The sequence below is a fragment of the Dasypus novemcinctus genome, chromosome X, assembly GCF_030445035.2.
Source record: "Dasypus novemcinctus isolate mDasNov1 chromosome X, mDasNov1.1.hap2, whole genome shotgun sequence".
Lineage (NCBI taxonomy): Eukaryota > Metazoa > Chordata > Mammalia > Cingulata > Dasypodidae > Dasypus > Dasypus novemcinctus.
Window position 1 is genome coordinate 188,355,165 of NC_080704.1, and position 18,063 is coordinate 188,373,227.

Sequence of the window (18,063 nt, forward strand, 5' to 3'; positions counted from 1 at the left end):
AGGAACATTGCCTAACTCCTTCTATGATGCCAACATTACCCTAGTACCAAAGCCAAACAAAGACACCACAAGAAAGGAAAATTACAGACCAATTTCTCTAATGAACTTAGACACAAAAATAGTTAACAAAATACTTGCTAATCGTATGCAACAACCCATTAAACGAATTTTACACCACGACCAAGTGGGATTCATTCCAGTTATGCAAGGATGGTTCAACATAAGAAAATCAACCAATGTAATACACCATATAAACAGATTGAAGGAAAAAAATCACATGAGTATATCTATAGATGCAGAAAAAGCATTTGACAAAATACAGCACCCTTTCTTGATAAAAATGCTCCAAAGATCGGAATACAAGGAAATTTTTGAACATGATAAAGAGTATATATGAAAAACCTACAGCCAACATTGTTTACAAAGGAGAAATCCTAAAATCCTTCCCTCTAAAGTCAGGAACAAGACAAGGATGCCCACTCTCTCCCCTTCTATTTAACATTGTCTTAGAAGTACTTGCTTGAGCTCTGAGGCAAGAACCAGATATAAAAGGCATTGAAATTGGAAAGGAAGAAGTCAAAATTTGATTATTTGCAGATGACATGATCCTATACATAGAAAATCCTGAGAGGTCTACAACAAAGCTTCTAGCACTGATAAATTAGTTTAGTAAAGTCGCAGGTTACAAGATCAATGCACAACACTCAGTAGCATTTCTGTACACCAATAATGAGCAAGATCAGGAAGAAATCAAGAAATGAACACCATTCACAATAGTAAATAAAAAACATCAAATGTTTAGGAATGAATTTAACTAAAGATGTAAAAAACTTATACACCGAGAACTATACAAGAATTGTCAAGGAAATCAAAGAAGACCTGAATAAATGGAAGAATATTCCGTGTTCATGGATAGGAAGACTAAATATTATTAAGATGTCTATCCTCCTAATTATATTTTGATACGATTTTCTCAGCATTTTACTCTCAACCAACACCTGACACTCCCCTATGATCGTATGTTGCCCCTACCACCCCCCAATATTTTGGGCAATATTACTCTTCCGCCCTTCTCCAGCCCCCCTCAAACGCACAAAGCCCCAACCAAAGGCAACCTTTTGCCCCAATTTTATCTCTTCTTTGTGCTCATACTTAACCGCCAGCTCATCATAGATTCCACCCCTGCAGACGTCAGCTCACATCCTTCCTCCACCCCGCAATTTCCTGTAAACCTATCTTCCAGTCTCTAGCTCTCTGAGGCAGCTTGCTTATTTCATATCATTGAGGTCATGTAGTATTTGTCCTTTAATGCCTGGGTTGCTTCACTCAGCATAAGGGTCTCAAGATTCATCCATGTTATCATGTGTGTTTGTAGTGTATTTTTTCTTAAAGCCGAGCAGTATTCCATTGTATGTATATACCACATTTTATTGATCCACTCATCTGTTGATGGGCATTTGGGTTGATTCCAACTTTTGGCGATAGTGAACAATGCTGCTATGAACATTGGTGTGCATATATCAGTTTGTGTCCCTGCCTTCAGTTCTCCTGGGTATATACCCAGCAGTGGAATTGCTGGGTCATATGGCAAATCTATGGTTAGTTTCTTGAGAAACCGCGAAACTGTCCACCAGAATGGCTGGATCCTTCTGCATTTCCACCAGCAGTGGATGAGTGTTCCCATTCCTCCACATCCTCTCCAGCATTTGTAGTCTTCTGTTTCTTTCATAGCTGCCAATCTTATGGATTAAAATGGTATCTCATTGTAGTTTTGATTTGCATTTCCCTGATAGCCAGAGATTTGGAGCTTTTTTTCATGTGCTTTTTAGCCTTTTGTATTTCCACTTTGGAGAAGTGTCTGTTTAAATCTTTTCCCCATTTTCTAAATGGGTTGTTTGTCTTTTTCTTTTCAAGATATAGGAATTCTTTATGTATGCCAGTTCTATGTCTCCTATCAAATATATGGTTACCAAATATTTTCTCCCATTGTGTAGGCTCTCTTTTCATTTTCTTAATAAAGTCCTTTGAGGTGCAGAAGGCTTTACTTTTGAGGAAGTCTCATTTATCTATTTGTTCTTAGCTGCTCATGGTTTTGGTGTGAAGTTCATGAAGCCATTTACTATTACAAGGTCTTGTATATGCTTCCCTACACTGCTTTCCAAAGTCTTTATGGGCTTGGCTCTTATAATTAGGTCTTTGATCCATCTTGAGTTGATTTTTGTATAAGGTGTGAGATGATAATCCTCTTTCATTCTTTTACATATGAATATCCAGTTATCCAGGCACCATTTGTTGAATAGGCTATTCTCTCCAAGTTGAGAGTGTTTGGTGGCTTTATCAAATATTTTCTGACTCTATATATGAGGATCTATATCAGAACTCTCAATTTGGTTCCATTGGTCTGTGTGTCTCTCCTTGTGCCAATACCATGCTGTTTTCAGCACTATAGCTTTGTAGTATGTTTTGAAGTCAGGTAGTGTGATTTCGTTTTTCTTTTTCAATATATCTTTGGTTATTCGAGGCCTATTTCCTTTTTAAATAAATATTATAGCTATTTTATCTAGTTCATTAAAGAATACTGTATTGATTTTTATTGGGTTTGCATCGAATGTGTAAATCAGTTTTGGGAGGATAGACATCTTAATAATATTTAGTCTTCCTATGCATGCACAGGGAATATTCTTCCATTTGTTTAGGTTTTCTTTGATTTCCTTGAACAGGGTTGTATAGTTCTCCATGTATATGTTTTTTACGTCTTTAGTTCAATTTATTCCTAAGTATTTCATTTTTTTATTGACTATTGTAAATGGTTTTTGTGTCTTGAGTTCCTACTGAGCTTGCTCATTATTGGTGTACAGAAATGCTACTGATTTTTGCACAGTGATCTTATAACCTGCAACTTTGCTAAACTCATTTATGAATTCTAGAAGCTTTGTTGTAGACCTCTCAGGATTTTCTATGTATAGGATCATGTCATCTGCAAATAATAAAATTTTGACTTATTCCTTTCCAATATCAATGCCTTTTATATCTGGTTCTTGCCTCAGTGCATGAGCAAGTAACTTCTAAGACAATGTTAAATAGAAGAGGTGATAGTCGGCATCCCTGTCTTGTTCCTGATCTTAGAGGGAAGGATTTTAGGATTTCTCCATTGTAAACGATGTTGGCTGTGGGTTTTTCATATATAATCTTTATCCAGTTCAGAAAATTTCCTTGTATATCCAATCTTTTGCACTGTTTTTATCAGGAAAGTGTCCTGTATTTTGTCAAATGCTTTTTCTGCATCTATAGATATAATCATGTGATTTTTTTCCTTCAATCTGTTTATATGGTGTATTACATTGATTGATTTTCTTATGTTGAACCATCTTTGCATACCCAGAATAATTCTTACTTGGTCATGGTGTAAAATTTGTTTAATGTGTTGTTGAATACAATTAGCAAGTATTTTGTTGAGGATTTTGCATCTAGGTTCATTAGAGAAATGGGTCTGTAATTTTTCTTTCTTGTGGTATATTTGTTTGGCTTTGGTACTAGGGTAATACTTGCATCATAGAATGTGTTAGGTAATGTTACTTCTCTTTTGATTTTTTGGAAGAATTTCAGCACTTTTGGTATTTGTTCTTTCCGGAATGTTTTGTAGAATTCACCTCTGAAGCCGTCTGGCCCTGGGCTCTTCTTAGTTGGGAGGTTTTTAATGACTGATTCTGCCTCTTGTGATTGGTTTGTTGAGATCATCAATTTCTTCTTTCATCAATATAGTCTGCTGATGTGTTTCTAATAATTTGTCCATTTCCTCTGAATTGTCATTTTTGTTGGAATATAGTTTTTCAAAGCATCCTCTTATGATAGTCTTTATTACTGTGGGGTCTGTGGTGATATCTCCTTTCTCATTTCTTATTTTGTGTATTTGCATCTTCTCTCTTTTTTTCTTTGTTAGTCTCACTAATGGTTTGTCAATTTTATTGATTTTTCTCAAAGAACCAGCTCTTGGTTTTGTTTATCTTTTCAAGTGCCATCTTATTTTCTATTTCATTTAGTTCTGCTCTTATCTTTGTTATTTCTTTCTTTCTTCTTCCCATGGGGTTACTTTGTTGTTTTTTTACTAATTACTCCAAATTTGTAGTATTTCTTCAATTTTTGCTCTTTCTTCTTTTTTGATGTATGAATTTATGGCTATAAATTTCCCTCTCAGTACAGCTTTTTCTGCATCCCATAAGTTTTGTTATGTTTTGTTATCATTTTCATTAGTTTCAAAGTAGATATTAATTTCTTTTGAGATTTCCTCTTTGACCCACATTTTCTCTAAGAGAGTGTTGTTTAATTTTCTTATCTTGGTGTGAAATCTGTGCCTCTGGCCCTTGCAGATTTCCCCTTTCACTCCACTGTGGTCAGAGATATTATTTTGTATGATATTGATCTTTCTGAATTCATTGAGCCTCTCTTTGTGGCCTAACATATGTTCTATTTTGGAGAATGATCTATGTGCACTTGAGAGAAATGTATATCCTGCTGTATTTGGGTGTAATAATCTGTATATATCTATTAGATCCAGCTGCTCTACACTACTGTTCAAAGTTTTTGTTTCTTCAGTGATTCTCTTTTGAGATGTTCTGCCCAAAGTTGATAGTGGCATATTAAAGTCTCCCACTATAATAGTAAAGGCATCTATTCTTTCACTTAGTTTTTCCAGTGTTTGCTGCATGTATTTGTAGGCACCCTTGTTAGGAGCATAAATATTTATGATTGTTCGCTGCTCTTGAAAGATTGCCCGTTTCACTAATATGTAGTATCCTTATTTTTTTTCCCCAAATTCTACTCAATTTATTCATTTTTAAAAAGATATTACATTAAAAAATTATGAGGTCCCCATTCGCCCTCACTGCCCCCACTCCACCACTCCCCCCACAATAAAACTCTCCCCCATCTTCATGTCACATCCATTGCGTTTGGTGAGTACCTCTCCGAGCAACGCTGCACCCCATGTCCCGTGTTCCACACCATAGCCCATACTTTCCCACGTTCCATCCAGTGGGCCATGGGAGGACATAAAACATCCGGAAATTGTCCCGGGGGCACCACCAAGGATAACTCCAAGTCCCCAGAATGCCTCCACATCTCTTCTCTTCCTCCCATTCCCCACACCCAGCAGCCACCATGGCAACTTTTTCCACATCAATGCCATGTTTTCTCGATTATTAATCACAATAGTTCATGAATAGACTATCATTAAGTCCACTCTGATCCTTACTGTATTCCTCCTTCTTGTGGACCTTGGCTTGGTTGTGTCCATTCCACATCTATGTCAAGAGGGGGTTTAGATTCCACATGGATATTGGATGCAATCCTCCTGCTTTCAGTCGTAGGCACTATACGCTCCCTGGTGTGGTGGTTGACATTCTTCAACTCCATGTTAGCTGAGTGGAGTAAGTCCAATAAATCAGAGTGTAGGAGCTGAAGTCTGTTGAGGTCAGGGCCTGGCTATCATATTGTCAGTCCAGAGATTCAAATCCCCTAGATATATTTTACGCCTCGGCACCAACTACAATTCCAGTAAAGTAGCATGAAAGTCTTGTGAAAAGAGATCCCATCTGAGTCCAGCTCCATCAAACAGAAACAACAGCTCCAAAAAAGGGCCAACTGGCATGGCAGTGAACCCCATCTGCCATGACCATAGAACCTGTGGGTCTCTTTAGCCCTCAAACCGACCAATATCTGGGGTTGTATCTACTTTATCTGTCTCTGAGACTCTGCTCAGGTGTGCATAAGGGCAATCCTTCTGACAACCTCCAGACTCTTTTAGAAACGCATAGCCATATAAACTCATTTGTCTTTTTCATGTCCCCCTTACTTTAGGTTAAATAGCATTTTTAACTCCTATTATTATATGTTGACAGGGTTATTCCGCTGGTCCATGTTTAACTTTTAATTTAAGGTCATTTTCTAGTTACTCATCAACTGGTATTTGGTAGTGATCCCTCGGTGGCTCATCCCCGGGTGTTATGTCCTACACTGGGGGGAAGGCATTGCATTTACATGGTGAGTTTGGCTTCAAGACTGGCCACATTTGAGTAACACAGAGGCTGTCAGGAGGGAATTCTTAGGCACAGTGCTCCTTTGGGCCTTGTTCTTATTTCAGATGTATAGGCTCACAAGTTTAGTCATTAGTATCAGGGGCTCACTGTTGGACCGTCATTCCTACCTGGTCCTTACCGTTGCACCTGGGGGACTGCCACTGCTCCCCTAGAGACCACAACAGAGCTCCCCCCAGCCAGGAACCCAGTACCCCACCAGCTGTTTTTAATTGTTTCCAATATGAGTATATCCAAACATTTCCATGCACCCTGGACACATGCCCTATAGAACTCCCTGTCAACCATATGTCCCCTGTCAATAACATCCCATACCAGTGTTCCTCCGCTGCCATTGTTGAATCACTCTGTGATCCAAAACTTCCTGAAAAATGAAGCCCAATATAATGTCAGGTTCCCTTACTAGTAAAATGGAATATAGCGATGAGTTTAAAAGTTAGACATAGAATACATATTGATTTGGAAAAATTCTACATCCTATCTTTTTCTTTTCTTTTTTCCTAATTATTGAGCTTCTCTTCACAAGAGCCCTAGACCACAGTAATTCATATATACAATATACAGTACTCCCACACATCCACCACAAAACCTTTTCCCTTCCACAGTGATAATCTTTTAGCTTATCCATATCTTATTTACTGAAACTGATGTACAGACTCTGAGACAATAGCTTTCAAACAAGGTGACATCTGTGCTTACATTGTGTTCCTTACTTTAGGCTATACAGTTTTCTAAACTTTTTAGTTATCCTGTGTTTTACATCATGGTTTACATTATTAGTCTGTCATCCCCTATATGTTTTTGGTGTACTATTACATGTTTTATATCCACCCTTGTGTACTCTCGGGAAACTCCCCTCTTGCCCCCACATTTACCTTGGTTCCATCCGTTCAACATCCATTTTCCCCTCCCCTTGGGGCCCACAGCGACAGCCAATCTCCATTTCCCAAGGAGCCACATCCAGAGATACTTGCAACAGTGATCAGGGCCTGACTTGCTCAACTGCCCTAATGCCCTGGGCGCCACCCTTTCTCTCGAGAGATACATTTCACTATATTTGATGGCATTAGTCCTCCCCAGGATGTGGGTCCACCCCCACTCTCACTACTTGGGTCTCTACCCAATGGTACAACCCACCCTGGCAAAATGAGCATTCAGACATTTCCCAGGGGTCCATCCCACGTCAGACCATCCCCTCCGAGCATCCTAAACAGGTAACCCTCCTAATTATATTTTGATATGGTTTTCTCAGCATTTTACTCTCAACCAACACCTGACAATCTCCTATGTTCATATGGTGCCCCTCCCTCCCCCCAATTTTTTGGGCAATATTACCCATCCGCCCATCCCCAGCCCCCCTCAAACCCACAAAGCCCCACCCAAAGGCAACCCCTTGCCCCATTTTATCTCTTCTTTGTGTTCATACTTACCGCCAGCTCATCATAGATTCCATGCCTGCAGACGTCAGCTCACATCCTTCCTACACCTCCCGATTTCCTGTAAGACTATCTTCCAGTCTCTAGCTCTCTGAGGCAGCTTGCTTATTTCTTATGATTGAGGTCATGTAGTATTTGTCCTTCAATGCCTGGGTTGCTTCACTCAACATAAGGTTCTCAAGATTCATACATGTTATCACGTGTGTTTGTAGTGTATTTTTCTTAAGCCGAGTAGTATTCCATTGTATGTATATACGACATTTTATTGATTCACTCATCTGTTGATGGGCATTTGCATTGATTCCAACTTTTGGCGATAGTGAACAATGCTGCTATGAACATTGGTGTGCATATATCGGTTTGTGTCCTTGTTTTCAGTTCTGTTGGCTATATACCCAGCAGTGGAATTGCTGGGTCATATGGCAAATCTATGGTTAGTTTTTTGAGAAACCGCCAAACTGTCCTCCAGAATGTTTGCATCCTTCTGCATTCCCACCAGCAGTGGATGAGTATTCCCATTTCTTCACATCTTCTCCTGCATTTGTATTCTTCTGTTTTTTTCATAGCTGCCAATCTTATGGGAGTAAGATGTTATCTCATTGTAGTGTTGATTGGCATTTCCCTGATAGCTAGAGATTTGATGCATTTTTTCATGTGCTTTTTAGTCATTTGTATTTCTTCTTTGGAGAAGTGTCTGTTTAAATCTTTTTCCCATTTTTTAAATGGGTTGTTTATCTTTTTATTTTCAAGATATAGGAGTTCTTTATATATGCAAGTTATAAGTCTCTTATCAGATATATGGTTGCCAAATATTTTCTCCCATTGTGTGGGTTCCCTTTTCCCTTTCTTGACAAACACCTTTGAGGTGCAGAAGGCTTTAATTTTGAGGAAGTCCCATTTATCTATTTGTTCTTTTGCTGCTCATGCTTTTGGTGTGATATTCATGAAGCCATTTCCTATTACAAGGTCCTGTAGATGTTTCCCTACACTGCTTTCCAAGGACTTTATGGTCTTGGCTCTTATATTTAGGTCTTTGATCCATCTTGAGTTGATCTTTGTATAAGGTGTGAGATGGTAATCCTCTTTCATTCTTCTACATATGGATATCCAGTTTTCCAGGCACCATTTGTTGAAGAGGCTATTCTCTCCCAGTTGAGAGGGTTTGGTGGCTTTAATGAATATTATATGGCTATATATATGAAGTTCTATATCAGAACTTTCAATTTGATTCCATTGTTCTGTGTGTCTCTCCTTATGCCAATACCAGGCTGTTTTCACTACTGTAACTTTGTAGTATGATTTGAAGTCAGGTAGTCTGATTCCTCCAATTTCGTTTTTCTTTTTCAATATGTCTTTGGCTATTCGGGCCTTTTTCCTTTCTAAATAAATTTCATAGTTAGTTTTTCTAGTTCCTTAAAGAAGGCTGTGTTGATTTTTATTGGAATTGTATTGAATGTGTAGATCATCTTTGGTAGGATAGACATCTTAATAATATTTAGTCTTCCTATTCATGAACAGGGAATATTCTTCCATTTATTTAGGTCTTCTTTGATTTCCTAAAACAGTCTTGTATAGTTCTCGGTGTATACGTTTTTTACATCTTTAGTTAAATTTTTCCCAAATACTTGCTTTCATTATTTACTATTGTGAATGGTATTTGTTTCTTGTTTTCCTCTTGGTCTTGCTCATTATTGGTGTACAGAAATGCTACTGATTTTTGCGCATTGATCTTATAACCTGCAACTTTACTAAACTCATTTATGAGTTCTAGAAGCTTTGTTGTAGATCTCTCAGGGTTTTCTATGTATAGGATCATATCATCTGCAAATAATCAAATTTTGACTTCTTCCTTTCCAATTTGAAGGCCTTTTATATCTGGTTCTTGCCTCAGTGCTCGAGCAAGTTCTTCTAAGACAATATTAAATAGAAGGGGAGACAGTGGGTATCCCTGTCTTGTTCCTGACTTTAGAGGGAAGGATTTTAGGATTTCTCCATTGTAAATGATGTTGGCTGTAGGTTTTTCATATATACTCTTTATCATGTTCAAAAAATTTCCTTATATTCCAATCTTTTGGAGGATTTTTATCAAGAAAGGGTGCTGTATTTTGTCAAATGTTTTTTCTGCATCTATTGATATAATCATGTGATTTTTTTTTTCATGCAATCTGTTTATATGGTGTATTACATTGATTGATTTTCTTATGTTGAACCATCCTTGCATACCTGGAATGAATCCCACTTGGTCGTGGGTGTATAATTTGCTTAATGTGTTGTTGAATATGATTAGCAAGTATTTTGTTAACTATTTTTGTGTCTAAGTTCATTAGAGAAATTGGTCTGTAATTTTCCTTTCTTGTGGTGTCTTTGTTTGGCTTTGGTACTAGGGTAATGTTGGCATCATAGAAGGAGTTAGGCAATGTTCCTTCTGTTTAGACTTTTTGGAAGAGTTTCAGCAGGATTGGTTTTAGTTCTTTCTGGAATGTTTTGTAGAATTCACCTGTGAAGCCATCTCGCCCTGGGATCGTCTTAGTTGACAGGTTTTTAATGAATGATTATATCTCTTTACTTGTGATTGTTTTATTGAGATCATCAATTTCTTCTTTCATCAATATAGGCTGCTTATGTATTTCTAGGAATTTGTCCGTTTCTTCTGAATTGTCATTTTGGTTGGAATATAGTTTTTCAAAGTATCCTCTTATGATAGTCTTTATTTCTGTGAGGTCAGTGGTGATATCTCCTTTCTCATTTCTTATTTTGTGTATTTGCATCTTCTCTCTTTTTTTCTTTGTTAGTCTCACTAAAGGTTTGTCAATTTTATTGATCTCAAAAAAGCAGCTCTTTGTCTTGTTTATCTTTTCAAGTGCTTTCTTATTTTCTATTTCATTTAGTTCTGCTCTTATCTTTGTTCTTTCTTTCCTTCTTCTTCCTATTGGATTATTTTGTTGTTTTTTTTCTAATTCCTCCAAATGTGCAGTTAGTTCTTCCATTTTTGCTCTTTCTTCTTTTTTGATGTATGAATTTATGGCTATAAATTTCCCTCTCAGTACTGCTTTTGCAGCATCCCATAAATTTTGGTATGTTGTGTTATCATTATCATTTGTTTCAAGGTAGTCATTGATTTCTTTTGAGATTTCCTCTTTGACCCACTGTTTTTCTAAGAGCGTGCTGTTTAATTTCCAAATCTTGGTGTGAAATCTGGGTCTCTGGCCCTTGCAAATTTCTAGCTTCACTCCACTGTGGTCTGAGATATTATTTTATATGATTTCGACATTTCTGAATTCATTAAGCCTTTCTTTGTGGCCTGGCATATGGTCTATTTTGGAGAATGATCCATGTGCACTTGAGAAAAATGTATATCCTGCTGTGTTTGGGTGTTAATGATCTGTATATGTCTATTAGATCCAGCTCCTCTAATATACTGTTCTAATATTTTGTTTCTTTAGTGATTCTCTTTTGAGAGGTTTTGTCCAGAGTTGATAGTGGTGTATTAAAATCCCCCACTATAATTGTAAATGCATCTATTCTTTTACTTAATTTTTTCAGCATTTGCCTCACGTATTTAGAGGCACCCTTGTTAGGAGCATAAATATTTATGATTGTTTGTTCTTCTTGACAAATTGTCCCTTTCACTAATATGTAGTATCCTTCTTTGCCTCTCACAATTGTTTCACATTTAAAGTCTATTTTGTCTGATATTAGTATAGCTACTCCTGCCTTTTTTTGGTTATTGTTTGCTTGTAAGATTGTTTTCCAACCATTCACTTTCAGCCTCCATGAGTCTCTGGGTCTAAGATGTGTCTCTTGTAGACAGCACATAGATGGGTCATATTTCCTTATCTAATGTCCCAGTCTGAATCTTTTGATAGGTGAGTTTAATCTGGTGACATTCAGTGTTATTACTTTCAAGGAATTATTTATGTTAGCCATATTTTGATTGGACTTGTGTTTGTCATATTTTGTTTGTTTTTTTTCCCTTCTCCTTTTGTCTTTTTTGTTGTTCTTACACTCTACTTCAACTCTGCCTGTCCTGTTTTTTCCTTTCTTCCTGCAGAACTCCCTTTAGAATTTCTTGAAGGGGAGGTTTCTTGTTGGCATACTCTTTCAGTTTCTGCTTATCTGTGAATATTTTGAACTCTCCATCATTTTTGAATGCTAGTTTAGCTGGATAGAGTATTCTTGGTTGGAAATTTTTTCTTTTAGTACCTTTACTATATCTTACCACTGCCTTCTTGCCTCCATGGTTTCAGATGAGAAGTCAGCACTTAATCTTATGGAGCTTCCCTTGTATGTGATGGTTTTCTTTTCTCTTGCTGATTTTAGAATTTTCTCTTTGTCTTGAGCGTTGGATAATTTGACAAGTATAAGTCTTGGGGTGGGTCTTTTGGGGTTTATGATGATTGGGGTGTGCTGTGGTTCTTGGATATGTACATCTGTCTCTTTCAGTAGATTTGGGAAGTTTTCAGCCATTATTTCCTGGCACACCCTTCTGACCCCTTTCCCTTCTCTTCTCCTTTTGGGATGCCTATAATCCATATGTTTGAGCATTTTGCATTGTCATTCCAGTCCCTAAGTCCTATCTGTATTTTTTCTAACTTTTTATCAATTATTTCTACTATCTGTTTGATTTCTGATGTACTGTCTTCCACATCACTAATTCTCTGCTCTGCCTCTTCTAGTCTGCTGATATTTTCTGCAAGTGTATTTTTGATTTCTTGAACTGTGGTGTTCATTCCCACCATATCTGTAATCTTTTTGCATATGTCTGCAATTTCCCCTCCAAGTGTTGTCTTCATGTTGTTAACCTATTCTTTTACTTCATTAAATTTGTCGGTGGTAAATGTTCTGAGATCTTTAATTACTTGTGCGAAGTTCTGTTCCCCTTCTGGTTTTCAGTGTGTTCATTGGATTCAGCCATGTTTTCCTGATTACTGGTTTGGTTTGTAGATTTTTGTTGCTGTCTGGTCATCATTTTATCTTGACGGGTTTAATCAGTTCCTTAGCTTCTTTGTCTATTCTTGGGGATTAATTAGCTGTTGTTTTTGCATAAGTGTTATATCTTCTCTTTTGTCACTTTTTTCTTCTAATTCTAATTTCTTATTGCTGGTTGAGTTCACTTTAAAGGAAGGTATTAGGGCCAGGGAAAGGCAATTGTGTAAGCAAGGAAAAAGTGTAGAGTAGTATTGTTGATAAATGTTAACAGAGCAACAATATGAGATCTGGGAGGATGGATATTAGAGTCATGTAAGTTGTGTAGAGTTATAGCAGTAGGTAGAGTACCTATAATGAGGTAGTCAACTGAGTATGGGAGGAATATGTTATGAATTAAAAAGCTATTGTTTTCATGAGAGAGGGAAAGAGAAAAGAAAGGCAATAGTTTCAAGAGTGGATAAAAGACAGAAAACAAAACAAAGGTATTAGAAATTAAGAGTTAGACACTTTGGGGTCAAAGAAAGTGAGGTGGAATATAGGAGAGACAGTAGATGATGGCGTATATCAAGATTTAGGGGAAAGGAGATAGTGTAGGTAGCCAAAATGAATTCACACAGAAATGAGGCAGCAGAGGATGAGGAAACCCAGCAAATGTGAGGTGTTCCCTGCAGCACTTATTGTATAATTAAGATAAAATAAAATAAGAAGAAATGAGGGACAAGAGAGAGAGAAAAAAAAGGAAAAGAAAGGAAGAAAGAAAAAGGGGGTGGGTAAAGGGAGGGGAACAAGTAGGGAAAGGAATAAATGATATAGAACAACCACAACAGCAAGAAAAAAAAAACCCAAATAACTGAAAAAAAAAGAAGGCTTTGGAGGATACACTGGGAGAAAAGACTAGGAGATAATGCATTGTTAGCAATCAGGACATTAAATAATAAAATAAAAAATAAAAACAAAACAAAACAAAACAAAAAAGAAAAAATGCAAACGTTGAGGGCTAGGACATTCAAGGACCTCAGATGGACCTCAGGGCGTGATGGATTCAGGGATGGAAAGTCTGAGATATTGAAGACTCAAGAGGTGTGAGTCTCTGGGTTGTGGGCCACCAAGGTTTAGGGAACTCAGACCTGGCAACCTCAAATCTGGTTAACAGGGAGCCTCGGAGCACCACAGTACAACACAGCCTTCAGGGAACCCCGTAGCTGGGTGCCAGTCCTATGGGAGAGGTCACATCGGCAAACTCTATCCTATGTGTCTGAACCCCGCAATTCACTCACTCACTTGGGTCTATTCTGTGGATGTATTACCAATTTGACTTCAGGACACCTCCCACCCTGTAAGCCCCAAAATGGCCACCTGGGGGCGCCTCTACACTGCAGCCAATTTAATGATGCAGATCAGTAGCCAGGCCCAGGGGTGGGGCTCCAGCTGGAAATGCCAATAACAGAGTCCAAAACTGAAATTCCCATGCTTCGCATAATATTCCCCTAATCGGCTTCCAGACGTCTCCCACCCTGCCAGTCCCTGAAACAGCCTCCTGGTGATGTCTCTTTATTTCTAGCAATTTAAGGCCGCTGCAGGTCGGCAGCCAGCCTTGGGGGGCAGGGCTCTAGGTGGAAGCACTATTATTTGTGTCCGCCATCAAAAATTCCCCACTTCACAATAAAACTCCCGTTTGCCTCCCCTAATCGGTCTGCGAAGGCCTCCTGTCCTGTTAGCCCCCCAATAGCCCACTCAGGGCTTGTGAATTCCCCAGTACCGCAGAGCCTCCAGAAATTGCTGCCACAGTGCAAGTACCACGGCTCCACCCACTCCAGGAGGGAGCATCCCGCACGCAGCTCCCACCTCTGTGTAATAGAGTCTCAATTATATCTTATACACGAATTTTCTCTGTTACCTTCCCACCAAATCAATGTCCAGACACTTCCTGCCCTGCAAAAATCCTGAAGCAGCCTGGTCCCAAAGAACCTCCAATGCTGCCCAGCCACTTCTTTGCAGGAGAGGATCTCAGATGTGCTCACTCAGCCACCATCTTGCCCCTCCCCCCTGTAGTATCCTTCTTTGTCTCTCACAATTGTTTTGCATTTAAAGTCTATTTTGTCTGATATTAATATAGCTACTCCTGCCTTTTTTTGGTTATTATTTTCTTGTAAGATTGTTTTCCAGCCATTCACTTTCAACCACCATGAATCCCTGTGTCTAAGATGTGTTTCTTGTAGACAGCATATAGATGGGTCATGTTCCTTATCCAGTCTTCCAGTCTGAATCTTTTGATAGGTGAGTTTAATCCATTGACATTCAGTGTTATTACTTTCAAGGAATTTTTGACATTAGCCATATTTTCTTTGGACTTGTGTTTGTCATATTTTGTTTGTTTTTTTCCTTCTCTTTTTGTATTTTTTATTGCTCTTACACTCTCCTCCAACTCTGCCTCTACTGTTTTTTCTTTCTTCCTGTAGAACTACCTTTAGAATTTCTTGAAGGGTAGGGTTCTTGTTGTCATACTCTTTTAATTTCTATTTATCTGTGAGTATTTTGAACTCTCCATCATTTTTGAATGCTATTTTAGCTGCGTAGAGTATTCTTGCTTGGAAATTTTTTTCTTTTAGTACCTTGACTATATCGTACCACTGATGTCTTGCCTCTGTGGTTTCAGATGAGAAATCAGCACTTAATCTTATGGAGCCTCCCTTGTATGTGATGGTTCTCTTTTCTCTTACTGCTCTTAGAATTTTCTCTTTGTCTTGAGCATTGGATTATTTGACAAGTATATGTCTAGGGGTGGGCCTGTTGGGATTTATGGTGTTTGGGGTGTGTTGTGCTTCCTGGACATGTACATTCATCTCCCTCAGTAGATTTGGGAAGTTTTCAGCCATTATTTCCTCCAACACCCCTTCTGCCCCTTTCCCTTCTCTTCTCTTTCTGGGATACCTATAATGCGTATGTTTGTGCATTTTGCATTGTCATTCATATCCCTAAGTCCTCGCTGGATTTTTTCTATCCTTTTATTGATCAGTTCTACTGTTTGATTTCAGAGGTACTGTCTTCCACATCACCAATTCTCTCCTCTGCCTCTTCTAATCTGCTGCTTCTTGCTGAGAGTGTATTTCTGATTTCTTGAACTGTGGATATTCTTCACCATCATATCTGTTATCTTTTTGCATATATCTGCAATTTACTCTCCAAGTGTTTTCTTCATTTTGTTAATTTCTTCCTTTACTTCATTAAGTTGGTCTCTAATATATGTTTTGAGATCTTTAATTACTTATCCGATGTTCTGCTCCCCTTCCTGGTTTTTAGTTTCTTCATTGGATTCAGCCATGTTTTTCTAATTATTGGTTTGGTTTGTTGTTTTTTGTTCCTGTCTGGTCATCATTTTATCTTGACAGTTTTAATCAATTCCTTAGCTTCTTTTTCTAGTCTTGGGGATTAATTAGTTGTTGTTTGTGCCTAAGTGTTATGTCTTCTCTTTGTCACTTTGTTCTTCTTACTCTATTTTCTTGTTGCTGGCTAATTTCACTTTGAAGTTAATTATTAGGGCCAGGGAAAGCAAAATGAGTAAGAAAAGAAAATTTATAAAGTAATATTGGTAATAAATGTTAACAGAACAACAATGTGAGATCTGGAAGAATGGATATTAGACTCATGTAAGTTGTGTAGAGTTATAGCAGTAAGTAGAGTACCTATAATGAGACAGTCAACTGAATAGGGAGAGGAATATAGTATAAATTAAAAAGCCAGTGTTTTCATGAGAGAGGGAAAGAGAAAAGAAAGACAATAATATCAAGAGTGGATAAAAGACAGAAAACAGAACAAAGGTATTCAAAATTAAAATCAATTTGGGGGCCAAAGAAAGGGAGGTGGAATGTAAGAGAAACTGTAGATGATGGAGGATAGAAAGATGTGGGGGAAATGGGATAGTGTAGGTGGCCAAATCAATACACACAGAAAAGAGGAAATGGAGGATGCGGAAACACAGCTCTTGCGAAGCGCTCCCTGCAGCACCTATTATGTAAATAAAATAAAATAAAATAAGAAGAAGAAGAGAGAAAAAAAGAGAAGAGAAAAAGGTGGTGGGCAAAGAAAAGGGGGGGAGAACAAGCAAGAAAAAGAAAAAGATGAAAAAAACTAAATAAATGAAAAAGGACCTTGGGGGATAAAATGGGAGATAAGACCAGCAGCAATGCCATATTAGCAACCAAGAGAAAAAAAATAAAAAAGAACCAACATTTTAAGCTAGGAATCCTCTGCAGTTAAATAATACACTTAGGGATCTGACCTTCCCCCTTTCTCCTTTCCTCACTTCTCTCTCCCAGGGCAGCAGGAAAGCTGCCTGAGAGGTCTGGTAGGAGATTCCAGTAGGTTCTTGTTGAACTAACTCAACACAGAAGACTATGGCTCTTTCTTTCCAGTGTGAGATCACCTACACCTCACCAGAAACCTCAAATATGCTACTTGAAGCTTGGATAGTACCCCCTATAGTCCCTCCCCCTTAGGTGTGCTAGGGGAGGTGTAATTGATTTTCTGACTTCACCTTCTCCCAGACCAAGTTTCCTATCCCAGGATGTTTAGGTAAATTGGACTTTCTCAGCAGATTTGCCTCTCCTTTCTTCTAGACTCTCCCCAAGACAGCTGGTATACTCATCCAAGTTCAACGAGAGAGAGAAAAAAAACACACAAATGCCCAGGGCTAGGGTATTCAAGGACCTCAGATGGGCCTCAGGACGTGGTGGATTCAGGGATGCAAAGTCTGTGATATTGCAGACTCGAGGTGTGTGTCTCTGGAGCATGGGCCACTGTGGTTTAGGGGACACAGACCTGGGAACCACGCATCTGGTTAACAGGGTGCCTGGGAGCACCGCAGCACAACACAGCCTTCAGGGATCCCTGCAGCTGGGTGCCAGCCCTAGGGGGAGGGGTCCTACCTGCAACCTCTGACCTCCATGTCAGAAACCCAAAATTCCACCTCTCACAAGAATCTCTTCTGTCACTGTCTCACCAAATCGACATCCAGACACCTCATGCCCTGCAAGGCCCTGAAACAGCCCACTCAGAGTTTGGGAGCACCACTGCACAACAAAGATTTCAGGGACCTCCACAGACGGGCTGCCAGTCCTAGGGGGAGGGGTTCCACCTACAACTTCTGACTTCTGTGTCAGAAACCGAAAGTTCCACCTCTTGCAAGAATCTCTTCTGTCACTGTCTCACCAAATTGACATCCAGATACTTCCTGCCCTGCAAGCTCCCAAAACAGCTTGCTCAGGGTTTGGAAACACCCCACACAACAAAGATACCAGGGATCACCGCAGCCCTGCTGCCAGCATTGGGGGAGGGGCTCCACCCAGAACCTCTAACCTCCATGTCAGAAACCCAAAATTCCACCTCTTTCAAGAATCTCCTCCATCACTGTCTCACCAAATCGACTTCCAGACACCTACTGCCCTGCAAGCCCCTGAAACAGTCCACTCAGGGCTTGGGAACTCCCCAGCACAGAAAAGCTTTCAGGAATCTCCACCACTGGGCCACCAGCCCCAGGGGGAAGAGTCCCACCCACAACCCCAACCTCTGTGAAAGAGACTCAAAATTCAACCTCTTGAATGAATCTC

At 38.9% G+C, this 18,063-nt stretch overlaps 1 protein-coding gene across 6 annotated transcripts in view; it reads left to right on the top strand.

Moving 5' to 3' along the window:
- SPRY3 (sprouty RTK signaling antagonist 3) overlaps positions 1-18,063 on the top strand; it is a 330,390-nt gene that overhangs the window by 112,195 nt on the left and 200,132 nt on the right. Inside the window, exon 2 of one of the 6 annotated variants that reach the window (XM_058290994.1) lies at positions 17,074-17,228. The exons of the other annotated variants lie outside the window; for them this stretch is intronic. The gene's annotated coding sequence lies outside the window, so the exon portion shown is untranslated. The remainder of the gene's footprint in view (positions 1-17,073; positions 17,229-18,063) is intronic. 6 annotated transcript variants of the gene reach the window in all.